This window comes from Moschus berezovskii, chromosome 10 (genome assembly GCF_049115385.1).
Source record: "Moschus berezovskii isolate FMDL1 chromosome 10, NW_MosBer_1.0, whole genome shotgun sequence".
NCBI classification, from domain to species: Eukaryota; Metazoa; Chordata; class Mammalia; order Artiodactyla; family Moschidae; genus Moschus; species Moschus berezovskii.
The window spans coordinates 81053736-81067812 of NC_142469.1; the positions used below are offsets into that span (position 1 = coordinate 81053736).

General features: G+C 36.2%; 1 protein-coding gene across 1 annotated transcript in view; it reads left to right on the plus strand.

Annotated features, from left to right (window-relative positions):
- Positions 1–14077, plus strand: part of PDE7B (phosphodiesterase 7B) — a 357977-nt gene that overhangs the window by 69388 nt on the left and 274512 nt on the right. The gene's annotated exons all lie outside the window — the stretch shown is intronic.

A 14077-nucleotide genomic window follows, 5' to 3' on the forward strand; every position in this document is an offset into this window, starting at 1 on the left:
TAGGAATGGTCATAGGGTGAATGTATGTTTACCTTTATAAAAAACTGCCAAACCATTTTCCAGAGTCACTGTAACACTTTGCATTCCCATCAGCTATATGTACGAATTCCAGATGCTCTACTTTCTTGCCAGTACTTGGCATTATCTGTCTCCTTAATTTTAACCATTCTTGTAGGTGTGTCTAGTAGGTGTATTTCACTGCGGAAATACAGTGAATTTAATTTGCATTTCCTTGGAAATGTCACTAATAGATCTCTTGGGGGGGCATATTTTGTATATAGTACAATGATATTGCATGATAGAGTTAGATGAGTTGACAAATGTACTCTCTTTATGTAACCCACACTAGATCAAGGTATAGACAAAAGCCAGTTAGCTAGGAATTCCCTTTGTACCCTTGTACCTTTGTACTGTCAATCTCTTTTCACCACATAAACCACTGTTGTGGGGTTTTTTTCACTGTAGATTACTTTTCCTGTAGTAGAGCTTCATATGTATGGAATTATGCAAAGTATACTTTATTTATGGCCAGCTTCTTTCACCTAGCCTGATGTGTTTGGAAGGTCATCCAAGTTGCAATGGGCATTTCATTTAATTTCTGAGTAACGTTCCTTTGTTCGGAAAATCCACAATTTGTTTATCCATTCTCTTGTTGGTTAACATTTTCGTTGTTCCCAGGTTTTGTCTACTATGACTAAAACTCCTGCAGATATTCTTGTTCAAGCAGTTTTGTGAAGACACATTTTTATTTCTCTTGAATAAAGAGCTAGGACTGGAAGTGCTCGGTCAGAGAGTAGGTATATGTTTACCTTTAGAAGAACTTGCCAAGCTGTTTTCCAAAGTGGCTTTTCCACTTTGCATTTCTACCCACAAAGTATGAGTTTCAGTTGTTCCACATCCTTGTCAGATTTTTTTCAGTTTTTTGCTGTTGTTTTGTTTTTTTTAAGTTTAGCCCTTATAATGGGTGTGTGGTGATACTTCACTGTGGTGGTACCGAATTTCACTGATGAGTAATCATGTACTATTTGTCCATCTGTATGTTTTCCCTTGATGAAGTGTCTGCTCAAGTATTTTTTATTTTTTACTGGATTATCTGTTTATTGCAGAACTCTAATCAATTTGACTAACCTGTAGTGGTTTTTTTCACATATTTTTGCATACAATTCCTTGTTTCTCTCTGTGTGTGGCTTGGAAGAAGCATAATAAAATACAAGTAAATATATATTACTTATAAATCTTTATAATATATTAATGTAATTTATAATACACTTTAATGAATATATTTTATAAAATACAAATACATGTTTGGTGAGCAAATGTTTTCATTTGATGAAGTCTAATTTATTAAAAATATTTTTATAGTCATTCTTTTCAATATCTTATGTAAGAAATCTTTTTCTACCCCAAGGTTGCAAAGATATTCTATGTTTTCTTCTGAAAACTTTGTAGTCTTCACTTTTACACTAGATCTGAGACATAAAATTATTTTGCGTGTGTTTTTGATATGGTAATTGTACATTATCATGATTTTTGAAGGTTTATAACAAAACTTAAATCCCCCCAAATTGTTCCTTTTTAAGAGTATTTTAGCTATTCTAGATCCTTCACATTTTCACTTATGTTTCAGAATTAACTTGTAAATATTTACAGAAGTCTGCAGGGAATAGTTAAACGTTTTTTCTTTTTGTGTGTCAGTTTTGTATAGTTTTTATTTTCCAGTTTTCATTGTCACATAATTTTTTCTTTCGCCATGTCAAATCTATTGCCAAAACCCACCAAGTAAGTTTTTAATTTAGGATATTGAAATTTTCAGCTCTTAAAACTTCATTTGGTTGTCTTTTTCAGTTCCAGTTTCCTACTGAAATTTGTCATCTACTTAGTCATTATATTAATCTTTTTCCTTTGACTTCTTTGATAATAGATATTTTATTCTTTTTTTTTTTTAACTTGGTAAGCTCTTTTGTTGTACTCTTAATGACTTCTGCTAGAAACAGATTGGCTTCTCTGCTAGAGTCAATTATGGCCCCTGCCTTCAAAAACTTACTGTTCATTTAAGTAAATAAAACCATTGTTTCCAAGGCCAGAGTCTTCAAGGTTGAGTAGGGCTTAAGTATACAAAAGAGGTGTTTTGGAGTATTAGCTTGTCTGCTTATCCCAACACCTTTTGTCATTTCAGATCTGCCTCTATCAACCTTTTTTCTAGTTGCAAGTTAAATTTTTCTAATCCTTTGCACATTTGGTGGGTTTTGTTTTATTTTATTTATTTATTTATTTATTTTTTTGGTGTGCTAGATTTTGTGAATTCTATCTTGCTGAGAATCTGAATTTTGTTGTCTTCCTTTAATAAATATTGAATTTTGTTCTGTAGGAAGTTAAAGTTTCCTATAAAGCAATTGATTCTTTCAAGGCTTGTCATTAAGATTTGTAAGGGCAAGTTTTGTGTACCCCTTACTCTGGGAAAAGAATGGCCTTAATCCTGAAGTGTGGTGATTTTCAGATCTCAATGGCAAGCCCAGAGCTCAGTGTCTACTCCGGCTGGTCAAAACTTACAACTCCCAGCCCTGTTTCCCCCTGTTGTCTTCATTCCAGGCCCAGCTGCCTAGTAGCTCCACTCTGCTATACCTCACAGATCTTGCCCTAAGCATGAATGAGTGCTCAGTTGCTTCAGTCATGTCCAACTCTTGGCGACCCTGTGGACTGTAGCCCATTAGACTCCTCTGTGCATGGGATTCTCCAGCAAGAATACCAGAGTAGGTTGCCATGTTCCCCGCCAGGGAATTTACCCAGCCCAAGGATGGAACCCACGTCTCCTACATCTCTTGCATTGCAGGAGGATTCTTTACTGCTGAGCCACTGCGGAAGCTCTAAGGCATGAATATGTTAGTATTTATCAGAAGTCTTAAAGGGATCTTCCTGCAGATTTCTGTTGTTTATTTATGCAGGTTCCAGTTCTCTTCTGTTGAGGAGCATCCTTCAAAATTCTAGCCACTCCATCAGCCCCAAAGAGTCTCTTCCTCCTTAGCTTGGCAAGACCACTGTGTGCTGCTTTGGCTTCACTTTCCTGTGTCTGTGCAGAGATGTGGGATAATCAGGGAGCTCTCATCAAGAGATTCCTCCCTCTCAGAGACCAGGATTCTGTGCTTAGTATCTTTCAATATTGAGAGCAATTGCTTCAAATATTTTGCCATCTTTCCATTGTTTGCAACCAGATGAGTTCATCACTACCAATTTCTTCATTGTGGCTGGGAAGGGAAGCTACCTATCACATTTTTTGTGAATACAAAAGAAAAGCATATTATGCCTTAGGCTTCAGATGTTTTCTTCATCTTTCACATTTGGTGTCATCTCTGAAACTAGAATTCCAGTTTTGTTTCTTTCCTGCTACATATATATGTGCAGCTATAAAGCAGAATGAAAGTATTTGCATTGGTAACATATGTCTTGCGAAAGTTTATATTCCTGTAGGATGCTATTCTATGTTAGGATGTATTTTATAAAGGAAATTTGAAAAATATTTAAAATGCCAATTTTATTTGAAGCAAATTTACTTTTTTATCATAGACAGTTATTGTGTATGATTTACAGAGATGCTACAAAGGTGTTTGTTTAAGATAGAAATACAATATCTGTGGCTTTTAAGGCATTCTGTTTCTGCTTGGGCAGAAAGTACAGAGTCCTATCTTGTTTGAAATATATTAGTCCTATCTTGTTTGAAATATTAATGAATGAAATGTTCCCGGATTATCACTGTAAATCTGCTGCTATGTCTTAACACGGGGATTATTTGGTGCTGTGTTTATTTCCTCTATGGTCTTATGGTAACTTTCTCAAGATAACTGCATTGTGTACTAATTTAAAACACTCCCCAAATTATTATTCCTCATAGTGGGAAATATGAAAGCATCAAAGTATCATATCACTTTCTCAGGTCAATGGCATGTGGGAGTCATTCTTCAGGGTAAATCTGTGTTCAGCTTATGGAAAGAATCACAAATGTCTTCTCAAAATAAAGAGGAAAGGAAAAAAAAAAACTCCTCTGGTTATAATATGAGAGGATAGCAATCCAAGCCAATCTTTCCACTTGTGCTACTGCAAGCCTCCTTGTTTTGAAAGTCTCTTAGGTTAATTTCAATTGAAAACGAAGGGCAGCAGATAATGAATATTTTGTTCCTTTTGACCTAACAGGGAACCTTTTTGGAGGCTCAGCTAAGGATCCAGTCTTCTGGATGTTACATCTATAACTCTGGCTATTTATGACTTCCTGAATCTTGCTAAGAGAAAAAAGCCTAAGATACAAACACCTAATAAAATGTTATTAAATATTATGTAAATTAGACACTTAAGTAATCTTGTCCATGCTGTGAACGGCTCTATCACTCCCTACAGCCACTCATAGACTTATTCTTTTCTCAACATGACAATAGTACTTCCCCACTGTGATCACTTAAGCCCCATTGGGGTACTTGTGTTTACTACATAGGTGGTCTTTAGGCAGAACACACTGTATTTTGTTTTTCCTAATATTTCAATATGCACTTTCCAGTGGGAAGTAGCTCTGGAAACCGATGTCCCAAGTTTAAATTCGAACTCTTCCACTTAATAGCTAAACGACCTTGAGCAAACTATTTACCCTTTCCTTGACTCACTTTATATGTTAAATGGTTATTAGGACAGTACTTGTTTTACAAGAGAGTTGTAAAAATTAAAGGAACTGGTTCAGGTGACAGTAGTGCCTGGCATATTGCAAGCACTCAGTAAAACCTAACCTATTGTTTTTGTCATCATCATTATTATTATCATTTATGAAGATCTTTAAAGTTAGTTTATTTTGTCATTAAAATAGATTTTTCAAGTAAATAGTTATCCTTATTTTATAAGAAAACCAAACTTAGCTATAGGTCTTCTAACTCTTAAAGGCTGTATTTCTGTCTCAGTTTTCCTAAGTAGCATTAAAATATTCAAATATTTTTCATGTTGGTAATGCTGCTGCTACTGCTGCTGCTAAGTCACTTCAGTCGTGTCCGGCTCTGTGTGACCCCATAGACGGAAGCCCACCAGGCTCCCCCGTCCCTGGGATTCTCCAGGCAAGAACACTGGAGTGGGTTGCCACCTCCTTCTCCAATGTGTGAAAGTGAAAAGTGAAAGTGAAGTCACTCAGTCGTGTCCGACCCTTAGCGACCCCATGGACTGCAGCCCACCAGGCTCCTCCATCCATGGGATTTTCTAGGCAAGAGTACTGGAGTGGCTTGCCATTGCCTTCTCCGATGTTGGTAATGAGTCCTTGCCAAATTTAACTTGGTCATCTATTTAAATTAAATAATAATTTCAAAAGGATATGTTTAGTGTCAACCAACAATTTCCTTGATAGAAGAGAGATAAAGATTATGATGTATTTTTAATATATATAATTTTATTTATTTATTTAGGCTGTGTGGGTCTTCATTACTGCACAGGCTCTTCTCTGTGGGTGAGCCAGCACTACACTCTAGCTGAGGTGCACAGGCTTTTCATTGCGGTGGCTTCTCTTGTTGCGAAGCATAGGCTTGAGACTCTTGGACTTCAGTAGTTCTGGCACATGGGCTTAGTTGCCCTATGGCATGTGGGATCTTCCCAGGTCAGGAATCGAACCTGTGTCCCTGCATTGGTAGGCAGATTCTTTACCACTGAGTCACTCGGGAAGCCCTAATATATTTCTGCTAATAGAAATGTGGCTATATCTCTATATCTGTTTAGTCCCCTATAGCATTCTTTACAATTAGAATATAGCAGCCTTTACCATAATAGATAAAAAAAAAAAAAAGTAAAAATGTAGTACCTTGGGTGCCATATACCATGTTACTTCCTCTCCAGGTAACTTTTTCCTTCTAAATAAATGTTTCTAAATTTTTAATCTTTTGAAAATTTATTTCTTTGATCCTAGTTTTCAGCTCCCAGCTGCACACTATGCTCTCTATCAATATGGACAATTTTCCTTCCAAACCGTTTGTGGCTTGACCTCCAGCAAAACTAGTCTCTCTCCAGGACTATTTTTGTGTGTTATCGATGTATTAGTCTCCTTAAGCATTTTTATATTCCCATAGCATGACTCTCCTAGTTTAACAAGTTTTCAAAAGGAGATTCACCTAAATATCAGTAATTATAGTTAACTAATCAACCCAAAGAAAATTAATCCCAGCACATGAAGTTCTTTTGGAATCCTTTCAGTACCAATTTAGACTGAGTCTATGATTTAGGTTACTTTCCACTTCTTTTATGAGCTAAACACAACCTAGTAAAGGAAAGGCCTTTGATGTGAGAGCTGGTTGACCATTTCCTGCAAAAGAGTGCCCAATCCAGTTGAAAATGTCTTGGAAACATCTCCAGCTTCATCAGCAAGTGCTGGGGGATGACGTCACTGTGGGATTTCTACCGAACTTTATGTTCTGGTAAACAATGTGGTGCTGGTAGTTGCTGCTGGTGGATTCCTTTTCTCTTGGGAGGAACCAGCAGAGTTCCTAATTCATTTTAAAGCTTTGTATAAAGAGCAAAGAGAGTAAGACAGAAAGAGCTTGGGAGTGGTCAGATGCCTAGGGGGACCACCTATTAAAATCAGGGCGTGCTGGGGACAATATTTTGGTCTGGTTTCACTCCTCTTCGAGTGCAACATAAGTTAGGAAATGGAATTTCTTGGAAAATAAGCTATTTCCAACTCACCACTGCTTGTCTCGTTTCAGTCTCCATCCTAACACTCTGTGGTAGAGTCCAGATGGCAAAGGTTATCTTGGAATTAACGCTTTTCTTAGATGAATGGGTGTATTCAGGAGGTTGATGGGGTGATACAGTGGTGGTGAAAGCTCGTCCAGCGGCAACAATAACAATGAAAGAAACCAACAGGCGGTTTTGCAAGCTTTACCCCTGAACAAAAGCCAAGAGAACATATTGCTTGTCACCAAACTAGGAATAAAAATAATACTAGAGTTTTACAGAAATAAGCACAGGAAAATTCCTTGCTTATTAAGCTGTTTGCCTTATGATATATTCCCTTATAAATTTTTCACAAAAGAATGCATACTGGATACTCTGAGTGTTTGTGTTTTTATTTTTTTAAGGAAAACTGAGTAAAGAATTGATTGCAGGAAGGGATTTTAATTGTCTTCAAGAAACAAGGCTGATATGCCAATAAAAGTGAATAAAATATAACTCACAATTTTATTCAGTGCCTTCAGAGAATGTTAACTAGGTTCCAAAAGCCAAACTTATTTGTAGTTTGTGAGGGCTTCAGAATTTGGAAGAATATTTTAAACCCCAAATAACAAAAATCTAGGCAGCAGCAGTCTCTTTCTAACCTGTTCTCCATATCCCCTCCTACTACAAAAAAAAAAGCTTCAACTCTCCCCTATATTCTTATCCCAACCTCTAATTTTGATATTCATTCCCTCTCCTATCCTTCCCAAAAGCATCCCCAAAATAATGAAAAATAAAATATACTGAGTCAGACTCGGAAGAACAGCCAGTTGATTGACTTCTGCCTCCTACATTTCAACATCCATGAAATGAATATTACCATTAGAGCTCAGTTCATGAGGATTATTATCACCATATAAGGTCAGTTTTTTCACCGTATAAGATAAAGCTTGAATCCAAGTTCTTACTGGCTAACATTGTTCATCCTAATTCTTATTTTTATTTCCTCTACTGCAGACTGTCACTGTCAAGATCTCACACATCAAAGTCTTTATTTCCTCATATACAACTCTGGATAAAGTAAGAAAAAATACAAGTCCAGAGTGCTGTTTTCTGAGTCAGTGAGGTGCTCCTATGTCCCAAATGGCATGGGAACCAGGGAATCATTTTGAGCTGCAAGGTTTGATAGTGAAACTCTATAGCTTTCTTGGCCCTTACAAAAGCAGGTCACAGCTGCCTGGCTTCCTAATTTGGTTTGATGTGCTGTGAATTCCCAAGGGGCTAAGTCACTCTCTTCTTCATATGTAAGCATGGGAACTATTCCAAAAAAAAAATCAGTCAAGAGTTCATTTATGATTTTCAATGCTCTCTACCACCCCACTAAACAGACCATCTAGAATTGACTCCCAGTAATTATTGGAGAAGTATACGGCATATTCATCTTTTGAGATATACAACTTCATTACTGTGAATATCCACTAAAATGATATCCCCAGAGGACTTCTTTTTATGTTTTAAGAAAGTTTTGCTGAAAATGGGTTATCTATTATAAAATTCAAAATATGAAATTGATCACATATAGAAAATATTAAAGTAGAAAAATTAATTACAAGATATCACAACAAGCAGAGTCTTATGCCATGTCTACAAAATAGCATTATTATATATTGCTTTTGTTACCTACTAGGCTCACAAGGACATCATAAATCACCTTGTTTTATAACATTTGATGAGACAGAAAGATCTTTCCTCTTGGTCATCAAATTAAGGTGAAGTGTGATTTTACACGTTGTTCCATCTCTTGGCCAGGTTCTTTCCCTGCGATTTCCCAGAGCCAGCCACTTCAGGTTGTTTGGGTTTCTGCCAGTGGCTGTGACACAGATGCTTTTAATGAAGGGATGCAACCACCTTCTGGAAAATCTCCTTTGCTTTACTAGAACTTTCAAGAGATATCAATCCTATTTTATTAGTGTTTATTTAAAAAAGAAAGAAGGAAAAGAAACTAATGTAGTCAACACAGTCTGTGTAACCCGCTTTGCAGTCTTTCTTTTGTTGCACAGAATAGAACATTTCTCATGAAAGAAGTTCATGCAATTCCACAACCATATGTTCAGTGCTTGCTGTGTGCCCAACTCTGCACTAGGCACAAAAGACACCAAGAAAATGTGTGACCTGTTTGGGAGGAGATAAACAGATAAAATACTGCTTCATAAAAAACTAAATCAAATAATCAAAATTAACCTATGAGATGTGTGGAGATACTTGTGTGTGTGTGTGTATGTGTGTGTGTATTAGGTCACTTCAGTCGTGTCCAACTCTTTGTGACAATATGGACTGTAGCCCGCCAGGCTCCTCTGTCCATGGGATTCTCCAGCAAGAATACTGGAGTGGGTTGCCATGCCTTCCTCCAGGGTATCTTCCCGATCCAGCAATCCAGGGATCAAACCCGTTTCTTATGTCTCCTGCATTGGTTCTTTAGTACTAGCGCCACCTGGGAAGCCGAGAGATATTTGTATAATGTCATACATGGTAGAAAATGTAAAGGAATATAAAACTGAGGCTGACTCTTATATGTGAAATAACATAATATGTGGTAAGCAAAGCTTCACAAGCAATGGCAAAGTGGTGGATCATTCAATAAATGATATAAGAAAAACTGACTATTTAGAAAAAAGTATAAATTATACCAACCTCAAGCAGAACACCAAGAAAAGTAGTAGTTGATGGTACATATTAAAAACCATATAAAGTAGAAGAAAGTATTTTTGTACATATGAAATGGTTTTAGAGTAGGGAAGGAGTTTCTCGATATAAAAGTCATGAAAGAGAGACCAAATGTCAAATTTGACAGTATAAAAATGTAGAAGTTACATGTAGAAATTTTATAAAATTAAAACACAAGTGGAAAACTTGATAAAATGCTTGTAAAATATGACAGCAAATTAATATCCTTAATAATTGAAGATTTGATATGAATCAACTAATATTACTAATCATTCAGTAGGAACACACAGTGAAAGAAATTCAAAGAAGTGATGGATATGAGCATACATTAAACTTCATTAGTAATCAAAGAAATCCAATTAAGACAACAATAATAAATTTTTGCTTTTCAAACTGACAGTTTTTTACTATACATAGCAGTTAATGCTACAAAGGTGCACAGACATCCTCATTTGGTTCTGATTCAATTTCCAGAATATACTTTCTGGAAATTTCTTTGACAGTAAATATTAAAAATGTTTTTTAAATTATAATATTATTTGATCCCATAATGCCAATTCTAGAAAAGTGTGTTGAACAAATCACAAGACATTTATGTGAAACTACATTAATCACAGTGCTCTTTATTATTTAAAAAACTGGAAACAACTTAATTGTTCGGTTATAAAGAAATGAAGATATTAAAGTCTATCCAAAGGGTGAAATTTCTTTAACAATGATAAGAGGGAAAGCTCTTGAGACACATAAGTGCAAAATCTTAAATACATCTAAATAATTTTTAAATGCATGTGTTCATTCAATAAGCAAAATTAATTAAACATTTACTAAATGCCAGACACATTTTCTAAGTGCTTTATGGACTTTATCTTTTTCTTCACCTTTTTCCTAAATAAATGAGCAAATTATTTATTTATTTTTTAGGTATAGTTGATTTACAATATTATATTAATTTCAGGTGTATAACACAGTGACTCAATATTTTATAAGTATACTCCATTTAAAGTTGTTTAAAAATATTAGCTAATTCTCTGTGTTGTACAATATATCCTTGTGGCTTATTTATTTTATACATACTCATTTGTACCTCTTGGGGCTTCTTAGGTGGTTCAGTGGAAAAGAATCCAGCTGCCAAACAAGAGACATGGGTTCAATCCCTGGGTTGAAAGATTTTCTGGAGAAGGATATGGCAACCCACTCCAGTATTGTTGCCTGGGAAACACTATGGACAGAGGAGCCTGGGGGCCTACAATCCATGGGGGTCACAAAAGAGTCAGACACGACTTTTTAGTGACTAAACACACACACACACACACAGCTTGTGCCTCTTATCCCCTACCCCTATCTTGCCTCTCCTCCTTTTGCGTGGTAGCTGCACCTATTTGCATTCCCACCAACACATCTTCAACACCTGCTATTTCTTGTCTTTAGATAATAGTTACATTATACTTTTTTTTAAAAATATAAATATAAAGGTTGATTCAAGAGTATTTGAAACTTGTAATAAGATTATGGAAAATACTAATTAAGACCAAAAATCACCTAGAAGTGAATGTGGCTGTTGAGCACTTGAAATGTTGCTGGTCTGAATTAAGACTTGCTATAAGTGTAAAATACACACTGAATTTTAAAGACTTCATACAAAAGTATAAACTATTAAATAGATGCTGAAACAATACTTTAGAAATCTTCGGTTAAATAAAACATATTAATAGAAAAACATCACAATTTCCTTTTTCTTTTTTAGGCCTTGTTTTTATCCTATTTCCTGTTTTATAAAGTGTCTACTAGAAAATGCAAAATTGCACATGTGACTTGAACTGTACTTCTAATGGACAGCCCTGTATCTGACGTATCATTAATGTTCGGTCACTTACTCTAACATGCAAGAGCCTGTATCGAGCAAACGTGCCTGAATTCACCTGGCATTTAATTGAGTGAGGGATATGGAATCTGTAGTAATGTACCTACTTGGTTCATTTCATTTGAGCATACGAAATGCTTATATGAGACACAGGCCTGCAGAACTATACTTGTTCTGCAGTTATAGACAGTGACACACTCGAAAAACTCAAATACAGGGCTGGAGATGGCAGAAGACACTCCATTCCTGACTTCACAAGTAACTCTACCATGATCCCTGTTTAATCAAAGTTGTTTAGTTGATTAAATACTATTTAGTTGTGCACGTTATTTTTATTATATTTTAAGTACGTAAAAATATTTTTAATAATGTTGTCAAACATTTGACACCCTTCCTGAAAATACATCTGAAAATGGTTCTACAAAGTCTGTTTGAAAATGACTGCTTCTAAAAGAATAATTACATATGGTTCAGTGTGATTAATCAAACATCAAGTATCAATCTGACTTTAGTTCTGTTCCCTCTCTCTTTGACTTAGATGAGTAGGTCTCAAACTCATGTGCTTGACATTGGTTTTAGAACTTCATTCCAACTCAGAGATTGACTCAGTAGGTCTATGGGAAGGTGGAGTGGGGTGATGCTGGGACTCGAAACGTTGATAAGTTCCCTCTGTGACCTATAAGCCTGCACCTATTGAGGCCCAACGTTGCCAGCCATCACTGAAGTCAGGTGCTCGGGCTTTAGGAGTTGCAGCATCCAGGCTCAGTAATTGTGGCACACGGGCTTAGTTGCTCCATGACATGTGAGATTTTCCTGGACCAGGAGATCAAACGCTTGTCCTCTTTATTGGCAGGCAGATTCTTTTCCCTTGAGCCACCAGGAAGGTCTTTGAGCTGGATTCTGAAATAAACTCCAGGTCTTTAAAATGATAGCCAATAATTCTTACAAAAATAACAACTGATATTCCATTTGTTGCTGTACAGAGTAAATTATTTAGATTTTTTAATTTGCTTGTGAATTTTGGAATTAAGCATACAAATCTTAAATCCTAGTGCATGTGTCAGTTCACAGTGATCGTGAGATAATGCATGAAAGGTACCAGACAGTGTCTGCCATAGAGGAAGTACTGCCTTCTCTCTTTGTCCCTGTATCTGGGGGGTGTATGTGTGTATGTGAGTGAGTGCGTGTATGGCCCACAAGAGGGATTCTTTGTTATTAATGCTGCTCTACCAACTAAGAAGTTGTTTTATCATGCATACAGGTTATGGTTATTTAAATATGACTATCAAAACAGCCTTTTCGTCCTTCTGGGGTTCCTAAATCCTGTTGCTATGTGCCATTTAACTTCTGTCAATGACTAAAGACCAAATTGCCAAACGAAGCACATTTCTATTTGCAAGAAGCAAGCTATTAGTAAGATGTTTTTTGAAATATTGAATTGAATGTCAACACAGGGTATTTCTTAATAGACTAACAGAAGAGTCCCCATAAGGCAGTGAAATATTACATAAAACACACAAAAAATATAAACCAAAACCAATATTTTGTTATCATTTCACTGGATTATATTACATCCAGATGGAAAAACTGGCCTTACTTAGATTTTCCTTGTCTTCAGCAGTTTGTGTGTGTCCATCAATTTTAAATGGAGTATATTTTTAATAGTTCCTATCTTGCTAAGGTAAAATGAAATTTTAGTTCTAGACTATTTCTCTAGGCTGCAACTTATAATACAGTGTGCTACAAAGAGTCTCATTATATTTTTAAACAATTCTTTTCAGTACATTTATAAAAGTACAGTAATTCCTGTGGTTCATAAGGTTGGTTAAGTTTGTTTATACTGATCTTGGGAGGAAAAAATTTAGTTGATAGTATATTTTGAATATTTTTCTGAACTGTGAAAGTTGGCAAGATGAGTGGTGTTTTACAGAGTTACTGGGAATTTCCCTTTTTGTTAAAAAATATGTGAACTCTGCCAATTATAAATCTGGTCATTGCAATGTAATATTCAAATTCACTTTCCTAGATAATTTCAACCATTTTCCTTGAATTAAAAATTATTCTTTTGGGAAAAATAGGGAAAAAATCAGAATATTGTAGTCACTAAAGGGCTAACTCCTTACAGAACAGTATCCTTCTATTCTGACTGCTTTTCTGTGTACTTGATTTACCTTGCTTGAGGCCAAGTTTATAAAATGAGGCACACAAGAAATACTGGAATAAAATCAAATACTTTTTGATATTGAAGTGGCAGCAATGGCCAAGTGGTTAAGGTGTTGGACTTGAAATCCAGTGGGGTCTCCTCGTGCAGATTCGTACCTGGCTTGCTGCCGAAGCAGTTGACTTTAATGCTTCCCTAGTGGCTCAGTGATTAAAAAAAAATTTGTCTGTCAATGCAGGAGATGTGGGTTCAATCCCTGGGTCAGGAAGATTCCCTGGAAAAGGGAATGGCAACCCACTCCAGTATTCTTGCTGGGGAAATCCCATGAACAGAGGAGCTTGGCGGGCTACAGTCCTTGGGTTGCAAGAGTCAACACGACTAAACAACTAAGCAACAACAAGTAGTGAGAAAGCTGCCTAAGATCATAGAGCTGAACCTGGGATTCAGGATTTCTGTATTCCTGGGACTTGGGGCCGTTTGAAGATCTGCTCCTTGCTTATCACTAGACTATGTTTGGAAGAAAATCAGAAAAGAGAAAAAAAAAACACACTTATGATCAGAGGGGATTGAGAAACATCTGGTCCAACTCTTCTGTTTCCCCGGTGAGGAAGCTAAGGCTCACAAAACCACAGAATTTGCCTAGAATCAGAGCTGGCTCTAGAACCCAG